This window comes from Phalangium opilio, unplaced genomic scaffold, assembly GCF_054372755.1.
Source record: "Phalangium opilio isolate 3A_F unplaced genomic scaffold, DU_Popi_V2 ptg000055l_1, whole genome shotgun sequence".
NCBI lineage: Eukaryota > Metazoa > Arthropoda > Arachnida > Opiliones > Phalangiidae > Phalangium > Phalangium opilio.
In genome coordinates this window covers 1,611,912-1,628,168 of record NW_028324174.1, presented here as the reverse complement: position 1 = coordinate 1,628,168, position 16,257 = coordinate 1,611,912, and positions in this window count along the sequence as shown.

The window sequence follows — 16,257 nt, the reverse complement described above, 5'->3', positions numbered from 1 at the left end:
AGAAAGAGAGGGAAGGTTTTGCAGGGAGAGAGCGAGGGTATTATAAGGAGGGAGAGCGAGGTTTAGAAAGAGAGGGAAGGTTTTGAAGGGAGGGAGCGAGGTTTAAAGAGAGGGAGCGACGGTATTAAAAAGAGGGAGAGCGAGGTTTTGAAAGAGAGGGAAGGTTTTGAAGGGAGGGAGCGAGGTTTTGAAAGAGAGGGTGCGAGGTTTAAAGAGAGGGAGCGAGGGTATTAAAGGAGGGAGAGCGCGAAATATCTAAGGAGGGAGAGCGAATTTCGAATTTTGTCCGCTTTGGCTCGCCATAAAAACGGGCAGTCGAAGACTCCCTCACCCCTATAGCCTCCTATGTTAGAGGATTCCTTACCGCCGTCCCTCTTTCACCTGGAAAATATCTATTGCTCATGCGACATAAATGGGCAACTCCCGCCGCGAGAAAAGGGTCCAAGGGTACCTACCTTGAGCATTTTGCACTTCATTTTAAACTTGTAGGAACTCGGCACGAGGGCGTCGTTGTCGTACCACGCTGCGGTTAAATGAATACAAAACCACGGGCTTCTCGTGTTTTTAAAGTAAATAAATATATAAAGCTTATAGCTCAATCCGTGTATTAGACTTTAATTTGCATCTATCTAATAAAACTCAGTGACAATATTATTTACAGTTGAACCCGTCTATTAAACTTTATTGCGCCACTGATAGACGACAAAGTGAATATAATATTTTTTGTAGTTCAAGCAGTATATTAAACTTTAATTCCTACTATCTAATAGAAGTCCAAGCGGCCATATTATTTATAGTTTAAGGCGTTTACTAGACTTAATTCGATACTATGTAATACAAGAGAAAGTGACAAAAAGGTTCCTTGAGAGTTCAATCCGTCTATTAGACTTTCATTCGCCAGTATTTTATAGAAGTCTAAGTGAAAATACTATTTATACTTTAAGCTGGGTATTAGACATTAATTTAAATATGCAGTTATGTGTTAAATTATCTTGTTTCGTCTTCACTTCGCTTTTAGCTGCCTTAAGCGTAACCGATATGAATTCCCATAGTTTATCTGCAAATGTTTTGCAATTGAAATATGAAGTTATGTATAAAAATATATTGTTTCGTCTTCATTTCGCTTTTAGCTGACTTAATCGTAACCGATATGAGTTCCCATATTTTATCTGCAAATGTTTTCCTCTTGAAAAATGAAGTTATGTATGAAAATATATTGTTTCGTCTTCACTTCGCTTTTAGCTGCCTTAAACTTGTAGGAACTCGGCACGAGGGCGTCGTTGTCGTAGCACGCTGCGGTTAAATGAAATAATCCTTACAGGGTTTCAGAGTTACTTTCGCTCGGTCAGAAAACGGTTGTTGGGCCGCAGCTATAACTTTTAAACACTTTGTATCTATTTCCGTTCTCTGAAGTGTGGATTACGCAAAACTAGTGGAAAATTGCGGTAAGTTTATTGATTTGATCTTTGTTTTTGCAAAAAAGGCGATATAAAATAGTATTATCGATGGAAATTTTGGATCGCTTTTGATTATGCATAGGCGAAATACATTCGCTTTTACTGTAAATATCATCAAGAACGCATTTAAGCTACTAATAGGATAACGTAAAACGTTCCTTTTAACACTTGCCGACAGAAAATGATAGCATGTAAATGTCTAATTCGCTTTTGGTTAGACTTATCTCGGGTCATAGCGATATAAAAATGTAAAAGAAAAGGTCGGTCTCAACACTTGCCTACAGAAAATGCTAGCGCAACACTTAACTATAAAGAATGCACCATGCTAGTTTTAGCTCGCTTTTGGTTAGCCTACAGGTGCTAGCTATATAAATTAGGCCAAACCAAACTTCACTTTGCTCCTCCAAATTATACTTCGCTTTCGGTTATATATACCAGATATTAGCTGTACACAGCGGAAAATCTATTTTACTTGAGAGGCTTGGTAGTTCACTGTACTCTAGTTTGTAAGAGACTTGGTATTTACCTATGCTTTGACTGCTGTGAAAGTACCAAGCCCCTCAAATACTATAGTAAAACACAGTTTTCCTCAGTAGTATTTGAGTGGCATGGTATATCCACTGATTCCATGTTTTTGTATGGAAACCGAAAGCAACAAGCCTCTCAAATACAATAGTATAAGTTTTCCACTGTTTTGCCATCATTTTGCTTTTGGACAGATATATCCCAGGTCATAGCTATATAAAATATAAGTCAAATAAACCGTCGCTTGCAATTCTTAATTATAAAGAATGCACGATGCAAGTATTAGATCGCTTTTGGTTAGCCATAACCAATCTGAAAGCTATATAAAACGGGTCACACAAATCGTCGCTTGGAACACTTGCCTACAAACAATGCAAGAAAGCGTACACCCTTGTAACATAAGATGTAATTTATTCTCATTCTAACTGATGGTACGCTTGCGGGCGGATGATATTGGGTAAGTTCAATTAGATGTTTTTTTTTCTTGGACTAAATATAATCGACCTAAGAATATCACTTTATTTGTATTTATTTTGCCTTCGGTTAGCTAAAGGCTAAATGACACCGATGTGTAATTAACGTTCGAGTCCGTTCGCTTAGAATATCCAAAACATATCTTTAGGCTAAATAAGAGTGATATGAAATTTATTTCACCTGCATTATATGCTGGGACAAATAATAAATTAGCGTTTATATATGTATAACAACTTCGCAAAATCTTTAAAATAGGGTACCAAAGTCGGCATTAAATTTTCAAGTGCACTTCAATATAACATTGCATTATGCTAATTTATAAACAATATTTTGGTTTCAAAAGCACGATCTTTGAGACTATTTCGGATAAACAGACCCTGTATGTGGAATGCTTTGTCCAGTTTCTAGGAGTTCTAGAGTCACAGCACGCACCAAATAGTAAATATAAAAACACCCCGTCCTTCGAAAAAATACCAGCGAAGAGCCTCCTGTGGGCGTTAATTGAATTTGGAATAAAATTTCCAACCACCGAATGGGAGACGCTACTACAAAAAGAAAAAAAGAAAAAAAGATGAGCCCGAAAAGGGGTGGCAATGGGTGGCCAGGAAGGCGATGCACTTATCTTCATAGTGAGCTCCGAAACTTTAGAGAAACGCGCTTCTTTTATTAAAAATCTTATTTCTTTCAGTCAAAAGAGATTTCCAACTGAGTTACACTAAAAGTTTGGAAAATTACTTCCTCAGGCAAAGTGATTCGCCGTACTCCACAATAATTTGTGGTTTTATGGTGAAACTTTTTGGTAATATTGCAAACATTTTATAATTCATCATAAGTTTATATATTACGTTCCATAAGTATGCCACGTCCTAAGTTTTGCGGTCCCTCTCCCTAATTCGTCTGTAATATGCCTTGGACAGCACTTTTAGTTTTCCGAAAACTTAGGAATATTTAATTACGTCACGACTATCTCTTAATTAGCTGTGGAACACTTATGGAACACATCTTATAAACTTATGATACATGTATACCTTAACAAACCATAAATGCAGATCACATAATTAGGACTCTATTCTTTAGATATAAAGTTTCGAAAGAAACCCTCGAAAAAGAAAAAGGCCAAACTTCCCAGTTTTTTCCTCAAGGGATATGGGGAACTTGCAAAGCAAACACCAACTTTTAGAAAAATGCTTCTTCTTCCAATAGAATGTGCAAATTTCAATCCTCGCACAAGGCCCTCAGGAACCAGATGTGCGGAAACAATGGTGGAAGGTGAGTTGAAAAGTGATCTATCGGGAAAAATAATGATTTCTCGTTTTCAGAACAAACCGTTTCTGAAGGTTCGGAGGAAAGTGAAGATGAAAGTTTAGATGTACCAAGTGTTAGTTTCACTGAAGTGGGTATCACAAATGAAACTCCGCAACAAAAACATGCAAACCTGATTAAGAAAAAAGACGTAGAAATTGAGATTTATTTGAAAATAGTCCCATATCCTATCTAATACAATCTTTTTTAGAAAATGATATGTTTAAAAGCATACCTCCAAAAACAAATAGAGGCTCTTGAAAAGGATTTGAAAAATGATAACAAAATTGAGGAAAGAAGGATTATTAATAATTTGAGATCAGAGATACAAGAAGAAGAATTAGAAAAAGAAGTGCAAAGGATGCTTCACATGAAAAACACCATCAATATTTTAGCTAAATCGCATGGTCTGACCGAAATCGGTTTCCTGGCTTACCTGGGTAAAGAGTAAAAAGGTACTTTGTGTTTGAAATCTCAACACTTTTATGTTCAATACTAATGATAATTATCTTTTTAAGCTATAAAAAACAAATAAAAGGTAATTAAGATTCGTAGACAATTTATGTAGCAGAAACGAATTGAAAATCTAATGTATCATTTTCAATTGAAATTAGCGTCATCTAGTTCAAGCAGTTCCAGCTCGAGTTCTTCCAGCTCGGATTCTAGTTCTGATTCAAGCTCAAATTCAAGCGATGACAGTAAAAATGTCAAAACGCGTGGAAGCGGATCAGAAGGTAAGGCTGCTAGTGCGGCTTAGTGCCTCAAAAGATTAAAAGGGAAAGTGATCATGTTATTCTAATCATTACGAGTTTTTTCAGCATCGTCTTTGCGAGACAGAAGTGAAGATGAAAATATTGAAATTGAAAAAACAGGAAGATGCGATGAAAGCAACGCAGCTGAAGGTAAAGAATAAGTGGAAAGCTTACAATAACGTGATAACTGTTGTTAATTAACATCTATTTCAAGGAATTGCTGACTCGTCCGAAAGGGCATCAACGGAAAAACAATATCAAAAGGCGGGGGAAATTTCAATTCCCGAAGTTGGGAATGAAATTGAAATTGACTCTAATGAAACAATCAATACGGTGGCGTCCATCAATAATGAAAAAGATAATGAGGCTTCAAATGAAACTCAAACAATTGTTGAAACACAGTTAGCTTTTCGTAAGTCTGCGTTAAAATCAAATTTATTAGTTTACAAACATTGACAAATTTAATTTAATACACATAAAGTAGACCAATCAAAGGGTACGAAAAGAAAGCATAAAACGCGTAAAGGTCCAAAATACCAAGAGCAGGGGGAAAAATTGAAAAATTGGATACGGAAATAGTCCCTCGAGAAAAACCTATTGAGGCGTCCACCCCTCATGATATTGATACTGAGATGTCCACAAGTAACGAAAATGAAACAATTAAGGGTACAAAAGGAAAGAAAAAGAATAAAAAACATTGTAAGATACAATCCATACCTAAAATGTAAAATTTTGTTTTGTAATTTGATAATTTCCTTCTTTTTTACAGCAAGCCCAAGATCAAAAAAAGAAAAAGACACGATTTCAAAAATACACAGGATTGACTTGACAAAAATAAACGATATATTAAAAAAATTTCAAAACATATTTACTAAAAGTAACTAAACTTTTTTCAAACGAAAAAATGTATAAAATTAAAAACATTTTTAAAAATTTCATATTTTATACAATGTTGCAATGTTTTAAATGACGCAATTTAAAAAAATGTTTAAAAATTTTCATGCTATATAGAAATTTGAAATATTAAAGAATTTTGAAATGTTAAAAATGTTTGAATTGTTAAATCATCATTTTCAAATAAGTCTTTCGTTTCGTTTGCTTAGCAATATCCCAGGTCATACCTATATAGACACTTGCGTCATCAATTCGATTTTGGATTGCAATATCACAGGTGATAGCTATATAAATTATGTCAAACCGAACGTCGCTTGAAATCCTTTCCTAAAGACAATGCAATGAAAAACACAGTAACTACTTTACTGTAGTATTTAAGAGGCTTGGTTTTTTCGTGTGTTTTGCCTATGCTGTAAAAGTACCAAGCCCCTCAAATACTATAGTATAAGTATACATCCTCTGCATGGAAACAGAAAGTAACAAGCCGCTCAATTCGCTTTTGGTTAGCCATATGCCAGGTGTTAGCTATATAAAATAGGTCTTTCAAACTCCTTTGTAACACTTGCGCCATCAATTTATAGTTCGCTTTTGGTTCGCGGAAGCAAGAAAAGTTCAAGAAAGAATGGTTCACTTGTAAAGTCTGTTTGGGGGATAAACAGGGTTACCAGGCTTTAATATAATAATAATAATAATAATAATAATAATAATAATAATAATAATAATCTAAGCTTTGTCTACGAAGGGATTTCCACACTAAGCCTGTGGCTTATTTACAGGTGGGTCCCTTTACAATGCATAGAGGGGTGGTGGCTAGCCCCTATGCCACAGCTAACCTACAGCGCCCTATACTAACTATTACCGTTAACCTCTGCAAGTTTTGATGGAAAGGAGAAACCGGGTTAGACCGCGGAGGAAAACTCCTTCAACAAGCGGGGAGAGAACTTGCAAACTCTACACAGAAGGATTTGTTCCCAGATTTTCACCCGGTGCCACAGTCCGGGATCGAACCCGGGATCCTCTTGCTGCGAGGCGAAAGCGCTAACCGCTACGCCACCCACTTCAAGTGTGTGATCACCTTTTTTGTAAAGAATGTGTGAAAGAGTACTTTGCGGTTCAAATTAAAGAGGGAAATGTTCAACTTGTCCCGAAGAAAAATGTTCGACGCTAGCTCTTTCACATCAAATAGAACACATCTGAATTATCATTTCCTCTATAAAGACACTAACAATTTGCATATATATGAAAATTTTAGGTTTTGGAATTTGGTTGGAAAATAATTATTCGATCGTTATGACAAAATGTTGTTGGAGTACTCGAACTACATTTTTTGAAAAGCGAGTAATATTCGTTTGAACGAATACTCGATTCGGATTTCGAATAGGAGACTTACTATTCGATTCGGTTTGAAAAACCACTATTCGCACAGCCCTACCTATGGCAAAAACCGTTAGTTTGGTGCACCTATTTAGATATCGGGCTCTTATAAAATGCACGAGGTTCACAACAACCCTTTAGACGATAGTTGTGATAACCAATAACTCGGTTAAAAGGTTAAAGAATTGCCCACAGTATATGATACCCACTATGCATTATTTTATTTCGGCCAAAGTTTGCTGTGCCATTAAAAAACTTTTTTTAGTTAGTCCCACCGTAACATTAGCAAATTACCCTGGGGGTTTTAAGTTACGATACGACACTAAAGTTAATTTTTAAATACAATGGTGGATTTGAAAATTTTATTTATTATTAGATTGTACATTTGAAATGAAAATCATTTTGACGGACATCGTCAACTCTCGATGGCCCTGGGTTTGCGGTATTTTCCGATGAAATATTCTGCTAAAAAATTTATTTCGTTTTCATATCTATGCAAAAATTTCATTAAAAAACGATTTACCATCTCAATTCCTTTTGTAGAAACTTTGATATTCGGCTTGACGCTGGCACTTTCAAATCTTTCTTTATCCACGTTTTCGACGTTGGCACTTACAAATCTTTCATTTACCATGTTTTCGACGTTGGCACTTTCCAAGGTTTCTTTTACCACGTTTCCTTTTTTTCCCTTGCTTGGTTCGTCCAAAAAAGCTCCTGACTTAGAAGTTTTAGAATAAATTAAATAATAGTTAAAAATTGAAATAAGCGTTTTTACCATTATATTCGGTTGGACGTGTTCAAAGAATCGATATTTTAATTTTCTTGCGGATACATTCTTCAATGTTTCAGTTTCTCGTAATAACTCTCGTACTTTGTGCCAAATTTTACGTTTCGTGAGGTCCAGTCCGAAGCATGATCCATTTAATTTCTCAACAGAGGCTAACAAAAGTTTATCATCTTTTAAAGTGGAAATTTTTTTCCACAGTTTTTCTAAATTGCAAAAAAATTCATTAAAATAAAGTATGTATTATACTTGTCGCTACCAAACTCACGAAGTGGAGTATTTTTCCGGCGTGATTTTTCCAATTTTTTTTAATGTTACTGATTTATCTTTTAGGTTAGGTTCAGAGCTGATTTCGTCTCCCTTTTCGACTACGAGTTTTTCTTTGGAAACCTTTTTTCCTTTCGTAGTACGTGATTTTGAGCTACTGCCGTCGGATGACAAATCTCCACACGATAGTTCTTCATCCTATAACGTAGTATACTTTTTCGGTACTTAAAAAAGGGACCTAAGTTATTTTAGAGTCTATATATGGCAATCACTTTGCTGTAAAACAACTCACAAGAACAATATTGCTGTAGGAAACAGGCGATAAGATAGTGTTTTAATGTTTTCGGCGTATTACAAACAAAAATAATTAAAGCTTGTTTACGACTTAATTCTAAGCTCTACTCGTGTCGCAAATTATAGAGCAAAACATAATGCCACTTAAATTTTCGTTATAATCTTGATTGTCATTTGCTGCAGGAGGACCTTGACTCGATTGCTGGTTGGTGTCAGACTAACAACCTCCCAGTCAACCCGGTTAAATCAGTACACGTGACTTACACGCGAAGGATTTGTAGGAGGGTCGTCACTACGTATACTATCGACGGTGCCCCTGTACGGAGACATACAGTGATGAAAGACCTTGGCATAATATTTGATAGTGGTCTATACTTCAAAGATCATATTTCTCACTGCGTCAACCCATGTCGCCGTACTCTTTCAGTGTCACTAAAACTTACTAGGAAACTTAAATCGTTAAGGCACTTTCGCTTGCTTTATTTAAGTTTAGTACGATCACGTCTTGTATATGGCTGGGTTGGATGGGGTGGCTGTAGTAAATATTTACTTGATAAAATTGAACGCGTCCAGAGGAAATTCGTTTTTTACTGTCATTGTAATTTTTTAAACCATCTTGATTACATTTATGAAACTATATTATCAGTTCTGGGCTTGCCAACAATTAGAACATTTTGTACCATGTTTGATTTCAAGTTCATTTTTAAATTAATTAATTGCATACTACCACTACCAGTATTGTTAGCTAAACTAAACTTTTTTGTTCCGAGACTTTCAAGAAATAATCCTTGTACATTTTACGTAGTCGGTAAAAATTTAATACCAATTAACAGGATGCAACATTCGTGCAACTTACTGGCGCACAAATTTGATATTTTTTCCACTCGCCTTGAGCATCTTCGATAGCATATATATGTTAAAATATTTAAATTTAAAATTGAAAGGAGAGTTTTTATGTCTTTTTTCTGTAAATATTGTTTTGTAAATATTTTTCTCGATACTAATGTGTACATTCTCGTGAGTTCCTGTAACTTTCTATGTACACAATAAACTTCTATTTCATTTCATTTTGAAATTTAAATATCAATTAAGTTGAGAAATCATTTTAAAACGCATTACATTCTATTTTCTTTTATTACAAACCGATTTAAGTACTTAAAAATTTCAAAAATCAGTCTCGAAATGTTATCTCCATTAAAAGGAGGGTGAAGAGGAAAATCAAGTGAATTCTTAACCTATTCTTCTATTATTTATAATAAATATCTCCAAACGATTTTAAAAATCAAAATTGATTCACATTTCTGTGGCAGCACGTCCGACCGATTCGACTAATCGTGTAACGTCCTGCTAAGCCACGCTCAGTATCGCGCACCACGATTATCACATTGTGCACATTGTTTATCTTATCTCGATCACAAATTTTTCTCGACAAATCGCGTTGCGTGCCAATTAATATTTTGTTTCTGGAAGTCGGCGTTATACGATTCGTGTAACGCCAAACATTTGTTATGATAAGAAATTTTAGAACAAATACGGGTATAAATGCGGCGTTTCGAGATAAAAGCTTAGATTTTCACGTTTGAAGTTATGTAGAATCTGTTACCGTAAAAACTTATCCCTGTCAAATAATTAAGGCGAAGAATTACAAAATGAGCTTTTAACATTTTAATTTTTAAGGGTCGAACAGATAATACGAACACTTATTTCAATTAAAATTTCGCTTTACTACTCCTAAAATGAGATCCGTCATTACGGTTAGTGAAAGTGTCGTATTTCTAACCTTTATCATACATTCAGAATAAGCGTTCTTATATATGTGTTGTTACACCCTGTATAAGTTTTAAACTTCAATTCGAACTCGAGTCATAATCGTCCTTGATTTCGCTCTTTGTTTGAACTGCGCAATTAAAAGCAAATTTCTCAAACCGATTAAACTTTATTTAAAATCGCAATACATATAATAATTTCTAGTTTCTGGCCCTTTGTGGGTTTGAAAAAGTGTCGCGGATTGTGTATAAATGCAGTTTTTTAAGGACTGCGAAGCAAAACACGTTTTTGTATAATTTATTTATTTATTTGTTTGTTTGATACACGAAGTCAATAATGACTTGTGGAGACCGCCTTGTAGTACAAATAGTTATAGTTTTCACGGCTAATAATAATAATAATAATAATAATAATATAAGCTTTTGTCTATTAAGGGATATCCACACTAAGCCTGTGGCTTGTTTACAGGTGGGTCCCATTACACTGCATAGAGGGGTGGTGGCTAGCCCCTATGCCACAGCTAACCGACAGCGCCCAATACTAACTATTACCGTTAACCTCTGCAAGTTTTGATGGAAAGGAGAAACCGGGTAACACCGCGGAGGAAAACTCCTTTAACAAGTGGAGAGAGAACTTGCAAACTCTACGCAGAAGGATTTGTTCCCAAATTTTCACCCGGTGCCACAGTCCGGGATCGAACCTGGGATCCTCTTGCTGCGAGGGGAAAGCGCTAACCGCTACGCCACCCCACTCTTATGTAACAGGAAGTTTTACGCACAAAAAAGTAGTAATACGTAAATAAAATACAGCTATTTAATAATGATTGAATATATGATAAAGGCCGAAAACAGTAATTGTGAATAAGTAGGAACTATGATTAATAAGTAGGAACTAATAATATTAGTGGTTCAATGCGTGGCTATTTTGGACACAATATTTTCGCACGGTTTTAATTTTATAGTAAAATTTACTTTTATAACTATTATCGAAGCGTGTTTAAATGGTTTTGCTTAATTTGATATAATTAATACGTTAATTAGCTTTAATCGATGTTTTTGGATTTTATCGCCTAGTTTTTGATTTTAAATTCATAATATATAGCTTCGTAATAAATATAGTTTAAACGCGTATGCTAAATTGTTGGGAAGAACGAGTAGCACGATGTCATATTCAAAAGTGTTGGCATTAAGTCATTCATCAGCTTTATTTTGGAAAATGCCGAATATTTTGTTCGCGTACGTTTTCAAAGTGAGGGTCAAGAGGAAATTCAAGTGTTTTTTACCGATTCTTCTACTAATTATAAAACCTATCTGCATACTGAAAAATTCAGAAAACATGTGTTAACGATTTTCAAAATCACAATGGATTTAGGTTTTTCAAACGTCGTACCTCCTACGAATCGTATAACGCCGACTTCCAGAAATAAAATATTAATTGGCACGCACGCGATTTGTCGAGCAAAATTTGTGATCGAGATAAGATAAACAATGTGCACAATGTGATAATCGTGGTGCGCGATACTGAGCGTGGCTTAGCAGGACGTTACACGATTAGTCGAATCGGTCGGACGTGCTGCCACAGAAATGTGAATCAATTTTGATTTTTAAAATCGTTTGGAGATATTTCTTATAAATAATAGAAGAATAGGTTAAGAATTCACTTGATTTTCCTCCTCACCCTCCTTTTAATGGAGATAACATTTCGAGACTGATTTTTGAATTTTTTAAGTACTAAAATCGGTTTGTAATAAAAGAAAATAGAATGTAATGCGTTTTAAAATGATTTCTCAACTTAATTGATATTTAAATTTCAAAATAATCAAGATTATAACGAAAATTTAAGTGGCATTATGTTTTGCTCTATAATTTGCGACACGAGTAGAGCTTAGAATTAAGTCGTTAACTAGCTTTAATTATTTTTGTTTGTAATAAGCAAAAACATTAAAACACTATCTTATCGCCTGTTTCCTACAGCAATATTTTTCTCGTGAGTTGTTTTACAGCAAAGTGATTGCCATTTATAGACTCTAAAATAACTTAGGTCCCTTTTTTAAGTACCGAAAAAGTATAGAACACTAAAAATTACCGTCGGTTTTGGACAGCCATTTTTGGCCGTGGGTTATTTGAATGCGAGAAATCGTAATGAAGACTTTAAAGGAAAATTAAATTTAATTAGTGATGAATAAACGCATTTAAAGCTCTTTGCATTAGACAATGATAGAGTATAATAATCGGTTTTAAGGGGTTTCTTATTTTAATTAATGATTAAATTAGGAAATTAAAATGCCGAGATAGAATAAAGTTACTTATAAAATTATTTTAAATGTGATTGTTGTCAATTTATGCGCTACATCGTTCGTACGGTACAACTAGCAAAACGATTTGGTATTTGAAAACAATTTGCTTAATTAGTTAGTTAGCTTTAAATAAAGTTTTTCTGGAAATTGCCGAAAGTGTTGATATCATATCTTACCGCCATTTTTCCATTGTATTGTTTTACGGCGATGGGGTTGCCATCTAGGCTCTAGAGTAGGCAACTGACGTGATTTTTTTAAAGTGCCGAAAGTGTCCATACACTAAACATAGAGAAAGGAAGTTGTTACTGGAGTGGCCGAGTGGACGCTCCATGAGCAGCTTACGTTTGGGTTGGTGCGTAATATAGTGCTGATATCTGTGTACTAAAATTTGTACTATAATATTTCAAAGTTTCTTTGAATATTTTTAAATTATTTTCGCCATAGAAGACGCTATAGTCGTACGCACCAACCCTAACATGTAGCGCCTCTGGTGGATTCTGTGCTACACATCGGTACAGCATACGCCTGTTGTAGGCATTGTATCGGCCACTCCAGTAACACCTTCCTTTCTCTATGCACTAAATTACCGCCTGGTTTTCGACAGCCATTTTTCTATTGATTTGTTTCACGGCGATGGGGATGGGGTTGCCATCTAGGCTCTAGAGTAGGCAACTGACGTGATTTTTGTAAAATGCCGAAGTGGCCATACACTAAATTACCGCCTGGTTGGACAGCCATGTTGTTGTAGCGGGTTATTTGAATGAGATAAATCGTAACTTTGGTAATTAATGATTAAAGGTGTCTAAAGGCATTTGCGTTAGACGATGATGAAACTAAATCGGTATTAAGCGAATTCTCTACTGAATTGATGTTTAAATTACAATATTAATACGCCGAGAATGATTAAAGTTAATTGTAAAACTATTTTTGTCAATTTATGCGTTACGTGGATCGATACAACTAGCAAAACGATTTGGTATTTAAAAACAATTATCTTAAGTAGTTAGTTAGCTTTAATTAGGGTTTTTCTGGAACTTGCCGAAATTGAATTTTTTGGCGTTAAATGGTTGGATAGAACCAGTAGGAGTTTTAATTAGTGTTTTATCTTTCTTTCTTTTGGAAAATGCTGAAAATGAAGAGACAATTTTACCGCTAAGTTTTCGCGCTGTTATTTTATGAGAGCAGGAGTTCATAATAACCCCCCTTCGGGGGGGAAGTACGAAACTGGTTAAAAAGCCCGTAACAACAAAGTTTCGCAGTAAAGCTCAGCGGATTTATACACCGCTTAGTTCCCAAAGAAATAGTTACCCCAATGTTTAGCGCCCACGCGCATTAATTTCCCATATTCCGGGTTAGCACTACTTTTATCTTGTGATTTTGGGAGCGAAAATGGCTCGCGAGTCGCGTCTGTCGGCGCGGTGCCGCAGTCAGCCGCGGTGTACATTAAGCCTTGGCTAAGAAGTTGGCTTTGCGATGGTTTCTAGTTTTCTACAAAACATTTAAACGATAGTCATTAATGTTTTCCTGTGATATGTGTGAGTGAGAATTCCGTGGTTAAATTAAAACGGTATGGACAAATTGATTCCCAGTATCTTTAATACAAGAATTCCATCGTGTTTCTACGTCCACATACTCGCCATTTTTCTTAACGACGGAGAATGGAGATCCCAGGCTCCCAGCTAAGGTTTGGAACGAAAACCAAGGAGTATAGATACTACGACAATCTACTGTAAAGTTGTATGTCCATCAACAGGCTTGTCCTTTATATGCGCAGCGACAAAATCTTGTTGTTCGCGATTTTTACCATTAGCTCTATGGCAAGTTTCGTACTTCCCCCCGAAGGGGGGTTATTATGAACTCCTGATGAGAGTAAACGTTCGAATTTACGTTGATTAGTATTATTTAAACGTGTTTAAATGGCATTGTGTTAGACAATGAAGGAGTTTATTGGATTTTAAGAATAGTTTTTCCACTTAAGTGATGTTTAAATGTCCGAAAATTTTGAAAGAGCATTTTAAGATTAATTTAAACTTGTTTAGGTCGTTAATTAGCTTTAATTTTGTTTTGTTTCGAAAAATGCCGAAAATAAACACATTACTGTACCGCCTTTATTTCGCAGGCTTTTTTGTTGAAAAAAAACCTTTTAATTACTTTGATTTTTAAATATTTAAAAGTATTTAATTGGTCTTGCGTTATTATATTCAAATAAAGTCATTCTTTAGCTTTAATCATGGTTTTTTTGGATTTTACCGCCTAGTCTTTTGATTTGCCGAATTACTACTCTATTTTACCGCATAAGTCGAAAGCCAAGTCAATCTAGTCAAAGGGAGTTTTCTAGCAGACGACGCATAGTGGGAAAAGTACTATTGTAGATTTTTTTAGTTTCGGCAATTTTCGACAGATTCCAAGTTGGCGGTAATTTAGGGATTGCCCTTTTTCTAGGATATGCGAGCTTTGCAGAGATTGTGAATTATATATAAGATTTTCTTGCAACAATTAGCGCCATCCAGTGCCATATGGTGGCAAAACTGGTAAAGGGGAGATGAAATTGCAAAAAGGGGAAATAAAGAGGAAAATCAATTTATATTTTCAATTATAATCCAAGTAAGCCGTTTAAATTAAGCCTACAAAAACCGTAAATTTAAGCATTGCCTGTTATAGCGTTAATTTATCCTACGGCTTCCTAAAGGCTGTGAAATCCATCTTAACATATTTCTTCTAAAGTTATCATATTGGAAATGAAATTTTCCTGGTATAGCGTTAATTTAGCATTTGGCTACCTAATGGCTGTGAATCCTTCTTATCATATTTCATCTTAAGTTATCATAATTGATGTATGTAAACATGAATATTGACAGGTTTAGCGCTGATTAAGTTATAAGATACCTAAAGGCTGTGAAATCCTTCTTAACATATTTCACCTCAAATTATAATATTCGATTTTCTTACAAACTTGGTCTACGAAATGTAACCTCGCATATAAACCAAAATATTTTATACATCATTGAATCATTTATTTATTTATTTATTTATTGAACACTGTTCGTGAAGCCAGCAGAGTGGCTTGTGTACGAACATCGGATACAAAATGAGATGCAAAATAGATTAAAACAATGCTGAGAAACACAGTGTAGTATAATAAATGAGACTTGGTAGACTAACAGTATAAAATTATAGTAAAATAAGAGAGTAGAAATAAAAAAATAAGTATCCCATCATCACATCACCTCAAACATAAGGTAACATGACACCATCTCGAACCCAACAAATTATAACGTCACACTATCTCGAACACAACATAACATCATCTCGTTTATAACATAATATAATATAATATCATCTCAAACATATCATCACATCATCTCGAACATATCATCACACTATCTTGAACACAACATAACATAACATCATCTCGAACATAACATAATATCACATCATCTCGAAAATAACAACATTTTCTTCAAACATAACATAGCATCCTTATCTTCAAACGTTATATACCATAACATAACACCGAAGATGATTGTCTATCTGCGATATTCAACGTCAGAATGATCGAACATCCAAGTTCACGCATACGAGCGTTTGAAATACCGACGCAAAAATCATCGAACATCTTCGCGGTAAGAAAATTTAATTTTTTTAATATTTATCAACAATTTAAAATTTTTGGATTATAAGAAGGCAATTTATTTCAGTTAAAATCTGGTACAGTTTACTTGTCTACAAATCAATGCATGAAATAACTTTTTACTGATAACCTCCATGCCATCCCACATTGTTGCTTCCGTAGGCTTCCGACTGAAATTAAAGTTTCTAATGAGTTACGGTTCGATCATGGAAAATAATTTGTTTTTACTACCTCCAGTTCAGCAATATTTTCATTGACTTTCTTCCAAATGTTGAAAATATACGTAGAATAATTTAGATAAAGTATTGGATTTTTCTTTCCAGATTCATATTTCTCGAACGATTTTAAAAGTTTGTCGTGCGTTTTCATTAATTTACTGGTACAGTTTTTTAAGTAATTAATTATGTCCAGTTTTTCTCTGCGTATGCCGCTAAAGTAAA